This window comes from Bos taurus, chromosome 8 (assembly GCF_002263795.3).
Source record: "Bos taurus isolate L1 Dominette 01449 registration number 42190680 breed Hereford chromosome 8, ARS-UCD2.0, whole genome shotgun sequence".
NCBI lineage: Eukaryota > Metazoa > Chordata > Mammalia > Artiodactyla > Bovidae > Bos > Bos taurus.
Window position 1 is genome coordinate 5,868,363 of NC_037335.1, and position 19,804 is coordinate 5,888,166.

A 19,804-nucleotide genomic window follows, 5' to 3' on the forward strand; every position below is an offset into this window, starting at 1 on the left:
CTTAACTTAAAATTTGGCGATGATTTGAAACAGCAGCACGTGTAGATGGCTAAATTCTCATTAGCAGATAAGTGGTTATTTTCTAAGTTTCAACAAACATTTCTGTTCAATGAAGTTTGGTTTAAATCAAGTAAATCTATATAATCGCATAATGGAGTTTCTCTCTTCTCCCTGTTAAATGACAGTAGTTCAAAGACTGGAAACACTTCAAGGATAAAGAATGGGGTTTGAAAGTTGAAACGTGTGCCTTCCCTAATAGAGCCAGACCCTCAGCTGTCCTGTGAGGGAAGCTCAAAGCCCTCCTTCCACAGCTGGGTTGGGTCTGCCTCTTTAGGACCTGCATTCAGGGCTCTGTCACTCAGCACAGTTATGCCTGGCTGAGGACACCAGGTCTCCGACCCTGCCCGCGCGCGTTCGCGCGTCATCTGCAGCACAGACAGGCGGACACAGGATACTGCGAGACTGAAACAGGCCTGCCCCACTCCTCGCCCTCCTTCCCCAAATCAAAACCCACCGAAAACACCGTGAAAAGCTAGAAACCTCACGGCTTTAATTACTTCCATTCCCCAAGCTGCATGTGGCACACAGGACACCTCGTATCCCTCCAGGGGTTCGCAGGGGAGGGAGCGCCGGCCCAGCCTGCCTTCCTTCCAAGTCCGCGCCCTCCACTCCGGCAGGGCTTGCGGGCTGGCGCCACCTGGCTTCTCAGAGCAGAACGGGAGGCAGGAGGTCGAGGAGGTGGGCGAGGGGCTGCGGGCACCCAGGAGGCGAGGCGCCCCGGAGCGCCTCCCACTTCAAAGCCCCGGGGCAGCCGGGCAGCTGGCAACTCGCGCTGCGGAAGGAGAGGCAATTACCCTCCTGGGAAACGAAAGACCAAGAATTTCCCCTGCTACTGACGTTAGAAGAGCAGATTCCACAATTAGGGCAGGCCCGAAGCGCAGACATAATGGTGGCAACTCAAAGCATTATAAACAAGCACCGGTCGATTTACGCCTTCATGGGTTCTGCCGGATTTTACCGATTACCTATTCTACACAAACTTCCTCCATCGACCTCCGGGAACGGAAAGACGACAGGCTCTGCTACCCACCCAGCTGAGCACTGGAAAAGGGAAGGGCTGTCGAACGGACCCCTTGGCATGCAAACTGGGAAAACCACACGTTCAGTAACTGATGTGAAAATAAAACAAAAGCCCGGCTGGGAAGTGCTTTCAACGTAAAGGCTTTAGTAGAAAAAGCAGTAACAGCCGTAATAAAAGCTGTAATGAATTCTAATACCTGTTCAGTGCCCTATAAATTTGCACTGTTTGAATTTGTGTGTATGGATGTGATGAATTCAGAGGACTGGTAACTGGACAGCACTGCTATTAAACCTGGACTGCTTATCAAAATTATCTACCCACCTATTTCAGCAGGTCTGTTCAGGGGGGATCAAGACCAGTGAAGGTTTTGGAAGCTGTTTTTCCAAGTAAGCATGCAGGTGCACCAAAAGACACATGGATGCATCTAACACGCACACGTTACGTGCATGCATGGAGATGTGGGTTTGCATTTATTATAATGACTCAGGTACCGTGCTATACACTTTATAGCAGACTTTTACATTCACTTTTCATTAATCCTCACAACATTAGGGGGCATCATTAGTCCCCATTTTACAGGTGAAAAACCTGCAGCTTGAGAAAAATGTGTTGGTGTCTATCACATATTTACTGAAAGTGAGAATGGCTTCGAATCAGAATAAAAGCAGCTATAAAACCAAATATATTTATTCTAGTTCCAGGCCATTCTCATATTCAGCAAATATGTGATGGACACTTTCTATACACCAGTAAAGCACCGTGGCCATGAAGATTAAAGACTTGTTCTACTGCCCTTGGGAACGCACACTTGGCGGAAGAGAGAGAAATTACAATCCTGTAGAATATAAACTCCGTAATCAGCCTAAGGCTTAGTGAAGACTTCCTAAAAGAGAAGACACCCAGGCTGAATCCTGAAGGACCAATAGAATGACACACTTTTACTTTGTGGGGGAGGGAGGAGGTGTGCACAGCCTAGGGAGACAGCACATGGGGAGACAGGAAGGCAGAAAACCACTGGTGTCCATCACGGTTCAGCAGAGCCAGGCTTCCACGTGTGAGAAGGGAAAGTGACGAGAAAACAGATGTTATGTAAGGAGCATCACACGCTCACGTTTACATTTTCCTGAAAGTTTGTGGGAAGTGAACGAAAGATTTACAGTAGGAAAATGATATGATCACATTACATTATATAATGATGACTCTGGTTGCTTCGAGGACAAACTGAAGTGCACACTGGCGGGAGGAGAAATGATGGAATGATGCAGGCACGGTCAGTACCTGTCATTACTAAGGCAGGAGGTGGGGGTAGGTGAAGAAAGCAGATTTGAAAGATAATAGGAGGAACTGGCGATGGTTGCCAGGTTACTGGCCTAGCCCCTGACTATTATCAGTGCCATTCACAGAGACTAGACCAGACGATGAGTTGCAAAAGGGACTACAACTATATTCCATCTTGAGAATGGTGAATTTTAAAAATCTAAGTACATCTACTTAGGATATGGAAATGCCCTCCTGTACAGGGTTGGATATTCAAGTCTAGCGCTCCTAGAAAAGGCTTGAATTGTAGGAAAATCTGCCATCAACATCATCTGTGACCACAGAATGGCTAAAAAATAATAACAGTGATGATAATAACTGCTAACATGCATCTAGTACTTACTATTAGATTTTCTCATTTAGTTCTTATAACAGCCTCAGGGATACTCCTGAGATTAGATTAGACTGACTCCCAGGGAGAGCTTTTCATATCAGCAGAGAAAAAGTTCTAGAACAGGACCCTGAGGATGAGGTTTACAAGGAGGGGCTGGAGCTCTAGCTAGAGTTGCAATGAACACCTTACATAATCAGCCAGACTCAAACATGGAAGGTGAGTATCTTTGCTCCAGGACAATAGCCAGGAGTAGTTTTCTGGGCTGGCAGCCCATCCCCACAGATGTAAGGTCTTTGCTGAGGGACACCCCTCAGCCCTAGTGCTGTGTGGGGTTCTTTCAGCCTCCAAGTTGTCAAGGTCTCCCAGCCTGCAGGTGATAGAGGCAGAGACTGCTTCAGTGCAGAGAAACTGCTTGTTGCACTACATACTCCTGGATTCCAGCCAGGCTCATCAAGGTCAATCGAAACAGGAGAAAGCGCCCAGACTTAATTTCCAACATGGCAGACAGTCCCCCACATCATATCTCACATCTAGAAGGTGCTTCCCCAAAGCAAGCAAGAGCAGCTTTACCATCTTTTCATTAATAGTGAATAACTCCTTTGTTAGCTCTTCCACCTGCCCCTACTGTTGATAATCTGGGAGTCTGTGTGTGAGGCAGAAGGATGACTTCTTAACATTGATTTTACTTTATAAATTTGTTAATTATTATGTTGCTTTTTTATTTGATCATGGATTTCTAAGTCTCTTACACTGAATTCAACACTCTAAAACAAGTGAGACTTGTCACTGTATCCTCAGTAGAGGAACTATAACCTTGTCCCAAAGGTCCTTGTGGGCTCAAAATTCACACAACAGAGTTGATATCTTTAAAAGAACAGCACAAGTGACAAGGTGCTGACTTTAAGTTTTGCTTCAGAGTCGGACACGACTGAAGCGACTTAGCAGCAGCAGCAGCAGCAGCAGCAGCAGCAGCGAAGAGAGAAGAAACTACCCAGCTTGTCCTTCAACTGAGGGGCAGTTAGGTCAAAGAGAGCATGTTCCCCAGTTCCATCCTAGTATGTGCCCTGGGCAAGTAGATATCTTGTTAGGTCTCAGCTCATTTTCAGGGAAATTCAGAAGCCGAAACTAGATCATTTTAATGACCCCTTGCATGCTGAGATTTTATCTTGAGAAATTCCTGAAGCAAACGGCCTGAACTTTGGGCCAATTGTCCCATGCCTCTCTAGGCAAGGTAACTGAAAAAGCTGTGATAGTTACTATTATCCAGTAGTAATAATAATGTTAAAATAGCTGTTGAGGAAGAGGAGCTTTGCATGTGTTAAATAAATCTTGTTTGTTGTTGTTTAGTCCCTAAGTCGTATGTGAGTCTTTCGTGACCCCATGGACTGCAGCCTGCCAGGCGCCTCTGCCCACGGGATTTTCCAGCCAAGAATCTGGAGTGGATGCCATGTCTTTCTCCAGAGGATCTTCAGTACCCGGGGATCGAGCCGGCGTCTCCTGCACTGGAGGCGGATTCTCCACCACTAAGCCACCTGCTGCGGCTGCTAAGTCGCTTCAGTCCTGTCGGACTCTGTGTGACCCCATAGACGGCAGCCCACCAGGTGCCCCCGTCCCTGGGATTCTCTAGGCAACAACGCTGGAGTGGGTTGCCATTTCCTTCTTCAATGCATGAAAGTGAAAGTGAAGTCGCTTAATTGTGTCTGACTCTTAGCAACCCCATGGACTGCAGCCTACCAGGCTCCTCCGTCCATGGGATTTTTCAGGCAAGAGTACTGGAGTGGGGTGCCATTGCCTTCTCCGACTTAGCCACCTAGGAAGCCCCAAATCTTGTTTGCTGCTGCCGCTGCTAAGTCATTTTAGTAGTGTCTGACTCTGTGCGACCCCATAGACGGCAGCCCACCAGGCTTCCCCGTCCCTGGGATTCCCCAGGCAAGAACACTGGAGCGGCTTGCCATTTCCTTCTCCAATGCGTCCAAGTGAAAAGTGAAAGTGAAGTCGCTCAAGACAGAAATAAAAAAGTAAAATGGAGCCAGGTGTGCAGGCTCCTGGCCGCCCTTCGCTTCAATACTCAAGTATTGAATTGCCCTTATCTCAGGAGCCATGCGCTAAGGCAGGCCTGGGACTCAGCTGGTGTGACTTGGCATTAAGGGAGTGCTTACCAGCAGGAAACTCACCTGCTTTTTCCAGGTAAAAAGCTAAAATCGACCTGGCACTTCTGCTCTGGCTCCTGGCGGAGTCATGGCTCTGCGGTTTCTACAGTCCCTTCTGGGTGAAAGTCACCTTCCCAAAGTCCTTGTGGATCTTCCGCAGCCGCCTCAAGCGAAAGCCCGACTCCCGGGGAACCCAAGCCCGTGGCTCCCTCCCATTTGGGGGAGAAAAAAAAAAAAAAGTAGACTAGAGTGGGGGTGTGGCAGGGATGGACAAAAAAAAAAAAAAGGAGGAAAATCCTGCAAAACGTGTTTTGGCAGGCCCGGCCCTCCGAGCCCTTCCATGTGTGTTCCATATTGCGCAGACCCGGTCTTTGATGTTTTTCCTGAAAGTAGAGACATTATTCTTTCTCCAACTGCGCCTGAACCCACAAACAGGGAAACGGCGAGGCTGGGCCACAGGCCCCTGGCAGGTCGGCCACGTGGATGGAGTCGCTGCCCCGACACCCTCGGCCTCGGGCTCTCCCGTCGTGGACACCAGCCAGGCTGGACCCAAGGTGTCCTACTGACGGCAGTTAGGAGTTAGGCGTCACCCAGTCATCTAACTCCTAACACCCGGTTAGGAGTTACCAAATGGGCTCTCGTGCGCCCACTGTCAAGTCCTCCTTCCCACTGCCTCCCTCTATCTCCCTCTACCTGTGCAGTAACCTTCTAGGAGCCCTAAATCCGATAGGGCTCTTCCTGGCAATAGGGAGGGCCAGGCCGCCACCCACCGAGACCCAGAGGCAGAGCAGTCCTGGAAGTGACTTCAATAATCCCAGCACCTCGAGAGTGGGCAGAGCGGAGAGGGCTGGCCGACAAGAGCAGCTGCATCAGAGCTCCCACCACTTCCGGGTCTCTGCAAGTACTTCTGGGTGTGCGGACTGTGTAGGCGCCTGTTGCTGCTGCTGCTTAGTCCCTTCAGTCGTGTCCGACTCTGTGCGACCCCATAGACGGCAGCCCACCAGGCTCCCCCGTCCCTGGGATTCTCCAGGCAAGAACACTGGAGCGGGTTGCCATTTCCTTCTCCAATGCATGAAAGTGAAAAGTGAAAGTAAAGTCGCTCAGTCGTGTCCGACTCTTAGTGACCTCATGGACTGCAGCCTACCAGGCTCCTCCGTCCATGGGGTTTGCCAGGCAAGAGTACTGGAGTGGGTTGCCATTGCCTTCTCTTGTAGGTGCCTGTGGTTAATTACAAATACTCAAGGCGAAGGTTAGAGCCAAAAGAGAGCAGTAAACTATCTTAGCCTACGGTAACATCCAGGTGGGTGACACTATAGCCTCTCCAGTTGGTCATGATCAAGCCCCAGTTCTCAAGCATGTTAGCATCTGCTCAGAGAAGGGGGATCCGAAGTGGAAGACCAGGGCGCCGCTGCAGCATCCCTGCCCCACCTGTCATCGCAAGTACTCAAGCAGGGCCCGAGTGCCCCATTAGTTATGGTGAATTTCATGAGGCACGGTCTTTATGCACTTTGGCTTCCAGGAAGGTCTTGGTTGTCTGGGGTGAATCTGGCCTGAGGGTGAACTCGGGCGGGCGGGCTCAGGTCACCTAGAGACTCTCTGGTCAGGAGAGGTGCACTGTCAGCAGAAATCACACTGATGCCCTGTCCATTCAGTGGGTCAGCTGGAGTGGGCCCCCTTGTGTTTGGGTGCTGTGTTGAAAGTAGGAGCTGATCTACCTGAGGCGATCTCATTTATGAGCTTGAAATTAACTGGATAGGCACAGGCTACACACATGTCCACCTTTATTTACAGTTGCTCTCAAACAACTGCTCCTTTTCCTTCGGAACATCCGTCTGTCAACCATGATCTATTGTTCCAGCTCCTACTGTATGCTCAGATCTTTACCAGCTCTTTCAGGGATCCAAGGCCACAGAAGGCCAGTTTTCTGGCCGTGAACCTGGCTCAGAACTGGGTATTAGTGCGTTAGTAGAAAAAAGGGAGGGGGCACATTAAAATTACTTCTTCTGTTGCACTTTTTTCTGGAATGAATCAAAGGGACCAGAGAAGAATATAATATTTCATGCCTGGACTTGAGCTCCGCTTCCTTTTTCTGACCCTTCCTCAACCCGGCTTTCGCTCCTCAAGAGATCTGGAATTCCCCTTACGGAGGGTGGGTGGGGGAAGAGCCAGCCCAGGTAAGTATGGGAGCCACATGGTCTCCGGAATGGAGAAAAGGAAATCATCTCCAAATGCAACTGGGCAGGTGGGGGTAGATTGAAGCCGAAAAGGAATAGGCAATCTGGATAACGCCCAAGGAAGCAGACCCTGGACCCTGGTGGTGAGGTGTGAGAAACAGTCAACATTTGGAGTTCTGGAGTCAGAAGATTTTTGGCAGTTAGATAACTTCCTGATCTGCAGTAAATCTCACGTGACCGAGAGGATGTTTCTGCAATTCTGTTGCCTGGCAACCTTCCTCTCTTTCCAAGTCTGCAAACTTAAGAGATTTTTACTGGGTCCCAGTTGAATGTGGTGCGGGCCAAATATGGGCCCAGGAAGGAGTCCAAGAAAGGCAGCTCCATCTCACTGACCTATTGCCTCTCGAGCTCTCAACTGCAAGGTGACACAGAGGCTCCCTTTTTGGAATGGATTCAGGGGCCCCCATTCGAGTGGCCAAGCTGTCGGTTCTGGACACTCTACAACGGTCCAAACTAAACTTATTTTTTTTTCTTTTTATGTATAATTGCAAGCGTCTTCCATGGTCCCAGCACCCTCCTGGGCGTAATTAGGGCCTGACCATTATGGAAATATATGCAAAATGTTTAATTTTCCTTAGTGAAAAAAATTTAAAAAGAGCCTGACGCACAATGCAGGATTCCTTTGGAAGCAGCATGCGGTAAGAGGGGCCCAGTACCCTTCTCTGCGTGGGTGAAGGCAGGGGGAGGGGCTAAGGACCCCAAGCCTAGGCGGCTTCCTAGGACCCAAATCCCTGGGTTCTTCCACGGGCCAGTTGTTGTCGCCCCTTGGTCCCTGTGGCCAGCTAGCCACTGCATCATTTCCACTCCCAAGACCCCTAGTCATGCATGTAGGGCCTGGCTCGTTTGGCAGGTGAATAGGAGACCTTGCTCCACTGGCATCAGGAGTCTGGGTTTTTGCGCAGGTTCTGGTCCTTTTGGACCGTCTAATGTTGGCTTCTGAGACGTACAGCGAGAGGGTAATAATAGACTGGAACACAGTCGCAAGAATGCAAGGGTCAGGTCTCGCCCACTGGGTGGGAGAATGCAAATTTCGGAACAAATCGCTTGTGAGACGGAAGGGACGGACCCCAGAATCGGCGGTTAGGGGAGGCAGGGGGTCGCCTAGGAAGCCACACTTCGTGGAAAGAGGGGATGGGAGTTCCATCACATCCCGCGTTTCACATCCCGCGTTTCTAGGGAGAAAAAATGACGGGGATTTCCCCCAAGACAAATACACAGCGATAAGGCTCACCAGGGCTAGAAGCGGCACTTTCAAACCCTTATTGGGCATAGGTCCCAGTTTTTCAAACGTAAAAACAAACTTCACGAGGCCAAGATGCTGGCTCAAATCAAGTCCAGAAGCCAGGACTCAGCCCAGGCGTGCCTGGCCCCGAAATGCATTAAGGCGCTTGCCACTCAGCCGCTGGCAAAGAGCTCAAGCGGGATCACTGCGACGTTCCTAATATTGCAAGAGTCCTGGAACTGTCTGAACCCTTGAAGGCTTTGGGGGAGGGATATCATCCTTAGGAAAGGAGAGACTTACCTTAAACCTGCCGCTGGGAGGAAGTTGGAGGTAATAAGTCTCCTTAAGTAGCCAGGAGTTTTCTTAGTCTAGTCGTTTCACGTCACTGCCTTCCAGGCCGGCACCATTGCACCCTCCGCGCCTCGATGCCCACTGCCGTGCGCCTGTCGGCCGGCACCGACCCAAGGCAGCAGCTGGGGGCGTTGTCGCTGGCGCCATCCCCACTCAGCCAGCGCGCACAGCCCGCTGCTCTAGTGTTCTCATTTGGAGCCGTTTCTTTTTGGTTTTGGCTTAAGAAATCACCTTGGTCATGAAAAACTGTAATAATATCACTGGTCCGAGTATTCCAGAACGGTGAGCAGCCCAGAATCTCCCCTGAGGCGGCGGGCGCGGCGCCCCTCCTGTACCACCGCCGGTGACTAGGGCCCTGAAGGAGAGCAGCCCCGCTTGCAAGTGCCCTTCCCACGCGAAGAACCCCGGAAATACTGAGCTAGGGAAGTGCGCTCTAGAAACCGTGTGGAGAAACCGAGCCAAGTGGAGACAAACAAGCTTTAGCTTCGGTTGTTGGTAACTCAGGCAGAGTTCCGAAAGCTCTTCGAATGTGCACAATTACTTCCCCTTTCCTTTCTCTTCCTACAGTTTCTGGTCCTTTTCATTTCCATCTCGAATGCCTTGATATTTACTGTTTGCAGACTGAGTCCCTGGAAGGAGAGGAGATTTCACTTCCGGGTTAGGGCATTCTGGTCGGAGGAAGAAAAACCAAGTTCAACTCAAACTGGCGACCTAATCCCAGTCTCTGTTCAGCCTCTTGGATTTGGTGTTCCTAAAGTTGAATGTGGCCAACCCGCCACAAGTAGGGGTGGAAATGATGACAGAGGAGAAATCCACGTGTGCATTCCGGCACCCTAACTTGGTTTGTACTTGTCTATCAGTCTTGTTCTCACCAGAGTCAGATAATACATCACTGTTTACTAAACAAAATCGCAGGGTAGGGGGGCTAGTTACTAGTTGGCAATTAGGAACTCACTATAGTCACTCCCTCTTTCCCACTCCCCCATGACTGTAAAATGAATTCACGTACCCTGTAGGGTTTTAAAAGTCCTGTTAAAGGACCACTCATTTAGCTGCCTCCAGATTTGGAATAGTGTTCCAGAGGAAATGAGGGTCCAGAGCTCTTAGATTAAGCAGAAATTCAGGAACTGCTCCAGAAATTCCTTTTCATGCCCGAAGGGAAAAGAGGGCTTAACAGGGATGAGTATGGCTTCAGGGGCTCTTTAAAACAATTTGTTCTTAATGCCCACCTGGAATCACTCCTCTGTGCCGCTGACTGCCCTAAAAAGAAGGATGTGGGCTCCTGCTCCAGAATGCTCCTTTCCCAGGCTCAGCATCTGGAGAGTAAAGAAAAATGGAATGGAGAAAGTGAATAGAGAATGGAGAGGCTCTGGGCTGGGATTGTCTCTGTGAAAGGAAACAGGAAAAAAAAAATGGCTTCCCTAAGCAACTCTCAAATCACAACCATCTCCTGCCACAGGCCTGCACACACCCCTTCCCTGCCTGCTGGCTCATCATAACTTCCACAATGCCTCAAATCCAGAATCTAAAGTATTTTCTCTAGAGTCACCAGACTGCCTCTCTGTGGATCAAAGGGGAGCCCAGGACCCCAGGAGGCAACCACCAAACAAGTGCTGGGAGGTGGACACACACAAATAACGATATTTGGGAGGTGGGGCTCCCAGGGTTTCACTACCAAAACTTGATGCACGGTTTCCCAAGGCCCCACACTCAGTCCTCCTCCCCCAGCTTAGGGGTGGGTGGTCCCTTCTGCTCACTGGGCCAACTCTAAACTCTAGCCCTGGCAAGTGGAAAAAAAATTTAGGCAGCCCTTGGAAGTTAGGAACCATGTGAATCCCTTCCCAGGCCTCTCTAGTCTTGAGGGGAGAGCTCTGGGCTCACGTTGGATATTAGTGGGAGAGCAGAAACTAATCCAGTGAATTAGAGTTTCAATCTCAATGCTGGTGTGGTGGGGCATAATAAGTGACACTGAGGAATATATGTGATGGATGCTGGGCTCCTGAGTTGAGCAAGAGAGTCTGAGAACTTCCACTATCCTGGATTTTTTGGAGGAAGTGGTAGAAAAGCACTACAACTTGTATAGTGCCCAAAGCTTCAAGATCCCACTCCCGAATTTCCCATGACCTCAATCAGCCTCTAGGAATGCATGTTAGAGGCTCATGGAAGGCAGCTCAACTCCCTGTCAAGGTCACCAGGAGACTTGGCCCTTAGAAGAATGTAGTAGGTAGGTAGTAGAAGAACTACCTACTACTGAATGGTAGTAGGGGGCCTGGAGTATGTTTGGAGGCACAGATTCATGGCTCTGGCCAGGTATCTCATCTCTGCAACTCAGCTTCCTTGCAGACACACAGGGTTTGGAAATACTCCTCTTACAGTTGGTGAAGATGAAACAATATGCAGCCTGCAAACTGCTTCACACATAAGGGGCTCTCCTTAGAACTTATTTCCTTCCCACCCCCACCAAAGCAGGTATCATCGCTTCCCTTGATGGAAGAACTGAGGTGGGATCCTGAGGAGCAGCAGAAGATCATTCTCAGCTTCCCTGGACTCTTCAGACTGAAGCTCAGGACCTCTGCTTTAGTCCTGCTTTGGTGCCGCCTCACTGCACCTTGCAGCACACACAGGGAACCCAGGCCTGGGACACAGGGGAGGGCCAGGACCACGTTGTTGACTGTGCCCAGTGGGGTCCAGGGCACTGTCACTGGACTCTAAGGCTCCTTCTGCCCTTCCTCTGGGAGCAAGTGCCACTCCACAGAAGCCACCCAACAGCCAAAGAGTGACTCGGTGCAGGGAGCCGGGCTTCCTCACCTGCCTGACCTCTCCTCTGCTCTGAAGCTCTTAGGCCTGGTCTTGGGCTCTAGCCCCACCCCCACCCCAGGCCCCTCAGTGCCCAGAAGCTACCCCTTGGGCCCCAGGCTCCTGAAGGGAAGGCAGGACTTACTATGCAGGCCAGGTTTTACTTCTTGTCTTGCTCCTGGTATGAAGCAAGGCTTTGTTCATTGAACAATCGCCCAGCTAGCAGCACATAATTATCAAAACCTGGAACAGTCCCCACATCCATTTCCTCCCCCCACCCCAACAACCATCCCCTCTTCCGCCCTTGTAGGCCAGGGCTAAGACCTCTTCCATACCTGTGTGCTCCCTCCCAGCAGCGACCACCAGGACTGCCTTCCTAGGGTCTGAAGATAGATCTCAGGAGAGGAGAGAAGGAAGCCAACAAGGCCACGGGCTGAGAAAGCCATCTCCTCACCAGGAGAAGGCCCATGAAGGCTGTGATTGAGGGAGGGCTGACTTGGTGCATGGAAGTATTTAGCAGGTTCAGTGTTATTACTGCCTAACAGGGTGTTAAAAGTAATATGAATGTGAAATACTGTGGGAAAAACGGAGTTTCCAAAGCCAGTAGCGAGGCCCCTCCGTGGCGGCCTGGCCTGCAGGGCGGAGTCGGAGTCTGGCTGCCCCGTGCGTTGCGCCGGGAGGCGCTGCGGTGGCCAGGGACCAAAGAGGGGACTTGCTGGGAGAGATTAGGGACCAGAGAGGGGATGGGATGCGCATCGAGACTTCGGGAGGTGGGGGGAGGTCAGCTGGTACCACACCCAGGAAATCTCGATGACGCTTTCCCCTCCTAACTTGCCAAGGTTGACACCAGGCGGCTTCCCCACCTCCCTACTGAGTGCACAGAGAAAGACTTGGAGTTTTAAAATAGATAACCAGCACGTGGTAGGTCAGGTGGAAAACAAGATTTTACTGGTTTTATGGGACAACCTATCCAGCCACTGGGTAGAGATGAGGTGTGCGGGTGTTTTCTGCAGGAGGTGGGATGGAGGCGAAAAGGCAAGGTCCTAGTTGATGTAAATTTCTCCAATCGATTCCAAATCAGTTGCACACAAACCCGGCAAGCTTTCCCACTGTGCCCTGGAGACGCGGACCGGTCCTCGCGGTCTGACCATAACCCCGTACCCCCAACACACAGCTCCTGGGCCTCCCCCAAACGCTGTCAGGCGTCCGAACCACCAGGAACCAGGCCACGGATCGCGCCCGGCGCTGCATGCCACCCAGACACCTTCTCCTCGCATGAGAGCAGGGCCCTCCAGCAAGGCCTAGAGGAAGTCCGGAGTCCCGTTCTCCCCGCACAGCGGAGAGGTACCCGCTCCGAGCTGGGTTCCGGATTGTCGCCAGCTCTTCCGACGCAAACGCGCTCCGCGACCTCGGCTGGAGCAGCATCGCGGCCCGGAGGACGAGGTGCTAAGGCCCTGTTTGGACAGGCACCCCTGCATCGTCAGGCGCCTTGTCAGCCTGGAAACGCTCGTAGGGCTCGCTCGGGGCTTTCGGGGGCTCGTGCTGGCCGAGACAGCCTGCCTCGCTCTGTCCGCGTTTCCAGAGAGGACTGCAGCGGAGCCATGGGGCGCCGGCGCTGGCGGTGGAAGACTGTAAAGATTGGGAGAAGGATCCGCAGCTCATTCTTCTGAAGCGCAAGGACTCAGCGTGTTTACGAGTGGGTGACCACGGTGGCCCCAGAAAAACTCCAAGTTCTCAAGGTAAATTGGATCCCCAGGACCGGACGTCTGCAGGGGCGCGCGTGCAGGCGAAGGGGAGGTGGGCGCGCAGGGGCGGGAGCGCGCAGCTCGGCCGGGGACGCACCCGCGCGGCTGGAGGCTGGGGCAGCACGGACCCGGTCGTGTCTGCTGGACCCCGGTGCTCACGAGGCCCCAGTCTCTGGGTTCTGTCCCGGAGGCCTGCGCCTCGCGAGTCACTCCCCGCGCCTGCACCCATAGCCGTGAAGAACCGAGTGCACGACTGAGACCACGTCCGGGCGCGCGGCCCCGGCGGGCAGGCCGGGTTCGCAGCTCCTCCCCGGGCTCCGCAAGCCTCTCGGCGCCGCGGGCCAGCCTGCCCCGTGAGCTCACTTCCTCCCCAGCGAGCGGACCTGGGGCGCTCGGCCTGCTGTGGGAGACATGCGCGAGATGCGGGCAAATCAGTCGGGAGAAGAGAAGTCGAAACCTCTGCCAAGAGAGGAAATGGCCTCCTTCGTGGTCCAGCTCCGAGCGCGGGCCGTAGCGTGGGGATCCGAGGCGCCGGGGGAGAGGCAGCCTGGCGACCCGGCCTCGGCCCGGAGGCCTAAGTTTCTCCCCGTCCTTCTTTCGCCCCCAATCCCTGGCCCCCTGGTTTACTCCCTTAGTTTTCACCTGTGTTCAAAAATTTGATATGCGGGCACGTTTACAAAGTCATTTTGCATTTTAAAGTCGGCAGCAGCGGAGAGAGTATTACAAATAGGCTCAGATTTAATTGGCTGGTAATTCTCCTCTCCTGCCCCTTTAATTAAACGGAGATTCTAGTGGTGCTTCGGAGCCCGCAAGTGATTATGACAAGCATATCTTATATTTACATTAAAATGCTGTCCCCAGGGTGTAATTCAAGCCAGGACTCCATTAATTTCGAACCTGACCGCTGAGGCCAGAATACAGCTCCCCAGCCCTGGAAGGATGGTTTGTGGGGGCTGTTTAGTTTCCTTGCTGATTTTTATTTCTGTCCAGTTCTGTTTCTGAGACTTAAGGGAAGACCACCGATGGCTCCTGAGGCCCCAGAGAATCTTCAGCCTCAGACCCCACCGAAACCCACGCTCAAAGAATGAAATAACATTTGTTTTTAAAAGCGCGAATTTTTGCAAAACCAAGAGCCACCCTGGTGGTGCCTTCACCCAGAGAGGCGCCCAAGCAGAATCTTTAGCCAGGACAGTGGACCGCATCAGCCGTGCGGTGGACTGATTCCACGCAGAGTCCAGCAGCCGGGCTTCCTGACCACGCAGTCTCTCCTCCTGTGCTCTCTTCGTCGCCACCTCGCCTTTCTCTGATCCACATCCTCCTCCGCGATTCCCCAAGAATCCTCGCTAGTTCCCTGGCCCGGTCGCCGCCTCTCTCCGGCCAGGGACGCAGCAGCACCAGGCACGCTCACCGCGGGGCCCCGCGGCTGTCCCCCGGCGGCATCCGCGCCGCCTGACAACTCCCAGGCTCTAAGCGAAGCGCGTGTCCGTGTTGTCACCAGATCCACCAGCGCTTTTGATGAGAGCTGCCTCACTGCTTCGCTTTTGGAAACATCATTCTTTCTTCCCAAGAGAGAAGAGTGTTTTCCTGGACTGGCTTAAACACCACACACACACACACACACACACACACACACAGGACAAAGTATGTGTGAAAACAGCCTCCAATAGCTGTCGTGGAGTCCAGTAAAGACTCTTAAAAAATATGAAGACCGGCCTCCAGGAACCCACCCCCAGGTTATCACTTCTCTGGCGACCTTTCTTCCCGCCTCAGTCTCCACATCTCTTTCCTTTTTTTTCTTCAAAACTTTTCCGTCCGCCATCTCCTCCTTATTTCTCTTAAATAGGAGACCCCTGGAAATAACTAAGGCGAGGAGAGGAACCCACCACCCCCAGTTTCACTCATTAGTGGCTTGTGCTGGCCAGGGACCAGAAGCATCTCTGAGCCTGAGTCTTCTCACCTGTGAAAAAGGTTAGAACTCCAAAGTCCCACTTCCACTCTGAAATTCTATACAGTTAAGACAAAACTTTTCTTCTGAATTTCCAAACGACTGAAGATACATACACATTCTAGTAATGTTCTGTGCCAAGACACAGATAAGGACATTTTAAACTTCTGCTGATGCCCTATTTGGCTGGTTCCTCCCAGACCAGCCTTCCTTTCCAGGAATGAAAAGAGCCTCAGGGTGGAGAACACCAGGGGTAGGTCTGATCACAGCCACCATCCAAGACCACTTATGGTCACATGATTCATTAGGACCCTTAATCCTCATCTGACCCGCTGATTCAAGCACTGCCAGTGAAACCTCATAAAACTGGCCAAGAGGCTAGCCAACATATGCGCACACTAATTAGAGTTATGTGAGCCTTAGGCTTCCAGTCTGATGAACAGCTCCGGGGCTGCCGGGGGCAGGGGTTTGGGGTCCTTTTCACCTACCAATGCCCTTTAGTCCTACCAGAACATCATTTGAACTCAGTGGGTGATCTGAAAGCTACCCCTGCTTCGGAAGGTGGCTTAACCACAGTAACTAAGGCTAAAAACCTGGCAGTGGGTCCCTAAGAGGGACAAGCAAGAATCTCTTCAGAGGCAGACAAGAGAATCAGCAGTGAGCTTTTGTTGTCATTATGGCATCTCGTATTACTATGAGACAGGGGCCGGAAGAATAACAAAGTGAAAGAAGAGAGATTTTTGGCATTAATAGAAAGAGTGAATTCTTAATAACTCCATCCCTCACACACACACACACACACGCGCGCGCATGCACACGCACACATGCGTGCACACACACTTACAGAGTAATAGCTATATTTCATCAAGAAGCTGAAGATCTTTCAACCCCACTGACAAGGATAAGGGAAGAAAGCATGGTGAGGAGGCTTCCACCATTGACTTGAGCCAGTTTAGCAGCTGCAATTCTGGCCAGGTACCAGAAAGTCACAGAACACCCCAGATAGCAGAACTGGCCCCATCCCTGGCAGGGGGCCCTGTGTATGGCACTTTTCCTACAAGGCATGTCTTCTTCTCCATCTGCATCTGACTCCTAGATAGAAAATGGTCGGGGACAGTAAGACCCCTGAGCCTCTTTGAGAGCTGCCCTAATGTAACTGATGTAGCTGGAGGTGCCATCTGCTTTGTATAGGGAGCTGTCAACTCTGGCTTTGTTTTTGTCTCTTTAGATTTCAGAGGACAAAATACCTGAGGTCTATCAAATCTACATATACTAACTTGTTACACTACAGAATTTATCTCAGTTGTTTTAAAATACATGTGCATTTCCCAATCTCACCCCTGCACCCCACTCCATTTGTAACCCCTACAAAATATCTACAGACTAAAACATTACAGAACCTTTCTGAAAGTAGGAGGAAGTGTATTTGTGACTTACTTGATGCCTAACAATTTAGTCCTTTGAAATTTAACTGGGGGGAAGGGACACACCAAAAAATGAGAAACCACTTTTTTTCAATTCTAAATTTGATTACCTCACTCTTTCTGTTTGCTTTTCTTCCTTTCTTTCTTCCCTTTCCCCTTACTGTTTGGATTCAGCAACACAGTTTGGAGCCTTAGGGATCATTTGTTCTGCATGTGCCATGTCTTCTCTTTCATTGATACTTTAAAATTACAGTCAGGAGGCATCTCACACCATGACCAGATTGTATTTGAAGTGAGCCTCTTTAAGTTCTTCAAAGCTTCCAGGGATCTGCCCCCATCCCCCAAGCCCTCCTGATCAGCAGAACAGATACAAATGGATTAAACTGCAGCCTTCTGGATGCATAGCAATTCCATTCCTATTTGCTTTTCTATGCAGTAGGGAGCTCTGGAGGACTATTAAAGAAATTAATAACAATGAGAAAGAAACTGGACTGATAAGAGAAAGACTATTCACATACACATTTTGTATATTTTTGGACGGTGAAAGTGTACTGCCTATTCATGAGAAATTAATCTCGGAATATATATGATAGATGCTAGATGCTGAATACTATTAGACATAATATCATATCTCGAGTAGGAGGATCTAGAGTCCATTTATGGAGAATATTGGATTGAAAAACATGTAATAAACTTTCTGTTTTGTTCCATGGGTTGTAAGTTGGAAATCTGACCAGAAAATAGTATTTTAATGCAGAAGTATAGGGGCCTTCTGCTTCCCTGATGGCTCAGACGATAAAGAATCGGCCTGCAGTGCAGGAGACACAGGTTCGATTCCTGAGTGGGGAAGATCCCCTAGAAGAGGAAATGGCAACCCACTCTAGTATTCTTGCCTGGAGAATCTCATGGACAGAGGAGCCTGGAGGGCTACAGTCCCTAGGGTTGCAAAGAGTCAGACACAACTGAAGCGACTGAGCATACAAACACACACACACACACACACACACACACACACACATAGAAGTATAGAACTTTAGGTCAGGCAGAAGGTAATTCCTCTCCTGTTCTCAGAAATGAATATTTGCCAATTGAAAGCCATTGACTCATCCAGTTAAGCCAGATCACTACAAACACTGACTTGAAGGACTGACCAAACCCTCAGTGCCAAGGGGAAAGGCTGAGCTAGAACACATTTGAAGGACTGACACTTCCTAATAATGTTTGAAAATGGACAATTTCTTGTATAAGGAAGAGGATACCCTTTCTCAGAAATGGTTGCCTGTCAGCACATTCCCACTCTTACCCTTCTCAGGGTGGGCTGAACACGTCACAGTCGCAATCTGCCATTGCCCTAGGCTTTAACCAACTGCAAGATTCTTGTTAGGCTAATTCTACTCAGGAAGCCTACACCAAACAAGAGAGTAAAAATTTTTAGAGGAATGATATTAACTCAGAATATCTAATGATATTAACTCAGAAACTAACGGATCAACGAAGCAGTGAATTGAGTAACCAACCCACACTCCATCCCCAGATCATTAAATAGTCCCTGGATGCCAAAAAACTTTTAGTGAGAACTGCCATGCGCTTTAAAAAGTATGGATAAACAACAAGGACCTACTGTATAGCACAAGGAACTATATTCAATATCCTGTGATAAACCATAATGGGAAAGAAATGAACAAACATTGTAAATCAACTATACTTCAATAAAAAGTTTTTAAATGTGCAAATAAACAACTCCACCCCAACTGGCAACCCATCTCATCAGCTCACACTGGAACTTACACCGCCTGTAGCTTTTCTGGGGGCACAGTCCCTGATGGTAAACAACTGAAACCATTCCTGTGGCAAAGGTGAATTGCAAAATGAAAGGGGCTTTTAAAAACTTTTATGTAAAGGTACGGTATATAGAAAAACCACATGGGAGATTATCTCTGCTCTACTCACTCATGTTAATAAACAAGCCTCCCCTAAACACAGATTCAGACCCTCTTTTCCCACGAAAACAGGTGGTCATCTGTGTAATTTCTAAGGAGGTACTACTTGGTTATGTCAGAAAATGGGAGAGATTTCAGCAGGGGGGCCAGGAGAAAGAACAGGGCAATGTTTGTGAGACCCCAAAAGGTGGCATTTGGGGAAACCAGTGAAGCAGGAAGGGAAGGGAGTTGAAAGAGCCCTTGGTTTCTCCAGCTGTTATCGGCAGTTTGAACACGTGGAGTCAGGGTTTTCCAAAGACAAGGAATAGAAAGTACAATTCTTTCCCCCACCTCCCTTCACCCCCACCTCCCTCTACCCCCTCCTCCTTCCACCCCCTCCTCCAGGCAGGTCTTCCTCCAAATGAATGTCTTCAGGCTGGAGAGTTTTCCTCCTGCTGGGAATGTGCAGAGGTCACTTTTAGAGCCAAATATCATCATTTAGCAAAACTCACAGTGTGGTTATGGAAGCAACAGAAGGAATCAAGGTGTTTGTGCTAAAAAAAGACTGCAAGATCAGGTCTGGCTGGGAGTGGGAATATCCAAACGGGTTCTTCATATTTCACGTTTTATAGACAGTCTTTTCCCTAAAGGATATACTTTCATTAGGTCATAAATGCACCAACAGATGAGAGAGGCAAGGAGGGTATGTGTGTGTCTGCGCACGCGCACGCCCTCTTGCCTTGGGGGTGCGGATAAGCGGGTCTTAGGAGGTGGGATCCTGGCCGAGGGTGCCCGCTGCCCACTCCCGCAGGCAGAGTGGAGGAGCCCTAGGAGAGCCTTCCTCTCTTCTGCCTTAGCTCTTAGGTTTCCGGTGGGTCCACCGAAGCTCCTAACTGCCCAAGGTCCAAGCATTGACTCGCTACAGGCCACAAAGTGGGTAGAGGGCTGACATGCTTTTTCAAGAGATTTTGTTAAACATTTTAACTCAGCAAAGTTTCCTTGTTGGGGCCTCTGTGCCAGAGCCTAGAAAGAAGGAAAATGGATTTGCTGGCGACTTTCACTTCGCGGTAGACCTGGATTCGAAAGATTTACCTCCTCCAGCACCCAAGAACTGCGACTAGGTGCCCTGCTCCAGACAGGACTGGGGTCTGCAGACGTGCATACCTCGTCACCATCCACCACCCTGGCTTTTTTCAGCCCACTTCTCCAAGAGCAACTGACATCAACTCGCCGCCTATATCGAGTCCTGGAGGACGTTTCAACCCGCAGCACTGATTTCACACTTA

The 19,804-nt window shown here is 50.3% G+C and overlaps 1 protein-coding gene across 8 annotated transcripts in view; it reads right to left on the minus strand.

The window, feature by feature from the left end:
- Window positions 1–19,804, minus strand: part of SCRG1 (stimulator of chondrogenesis 1) — a 107,570-nt gene that overhangs the window by 84,913 nt on the left and 2,853 nt on the right. For 7 of the 8 annotated variants that reach the window (XR_009495462.1, XR_009495461.1, XR_009495465.1 and 4 more), the window contains exon 2: window positions 8,639–10,005. The gene's annotated coding sequence lies outside the window, so the exon portion shown is untranslated. The remainder of the gene's footprint in view (window positions 1–8,638; window positions 10,006–19,804) is intronic. The other variant, XR_009495463.1, reaches the window with a different exon arrangement.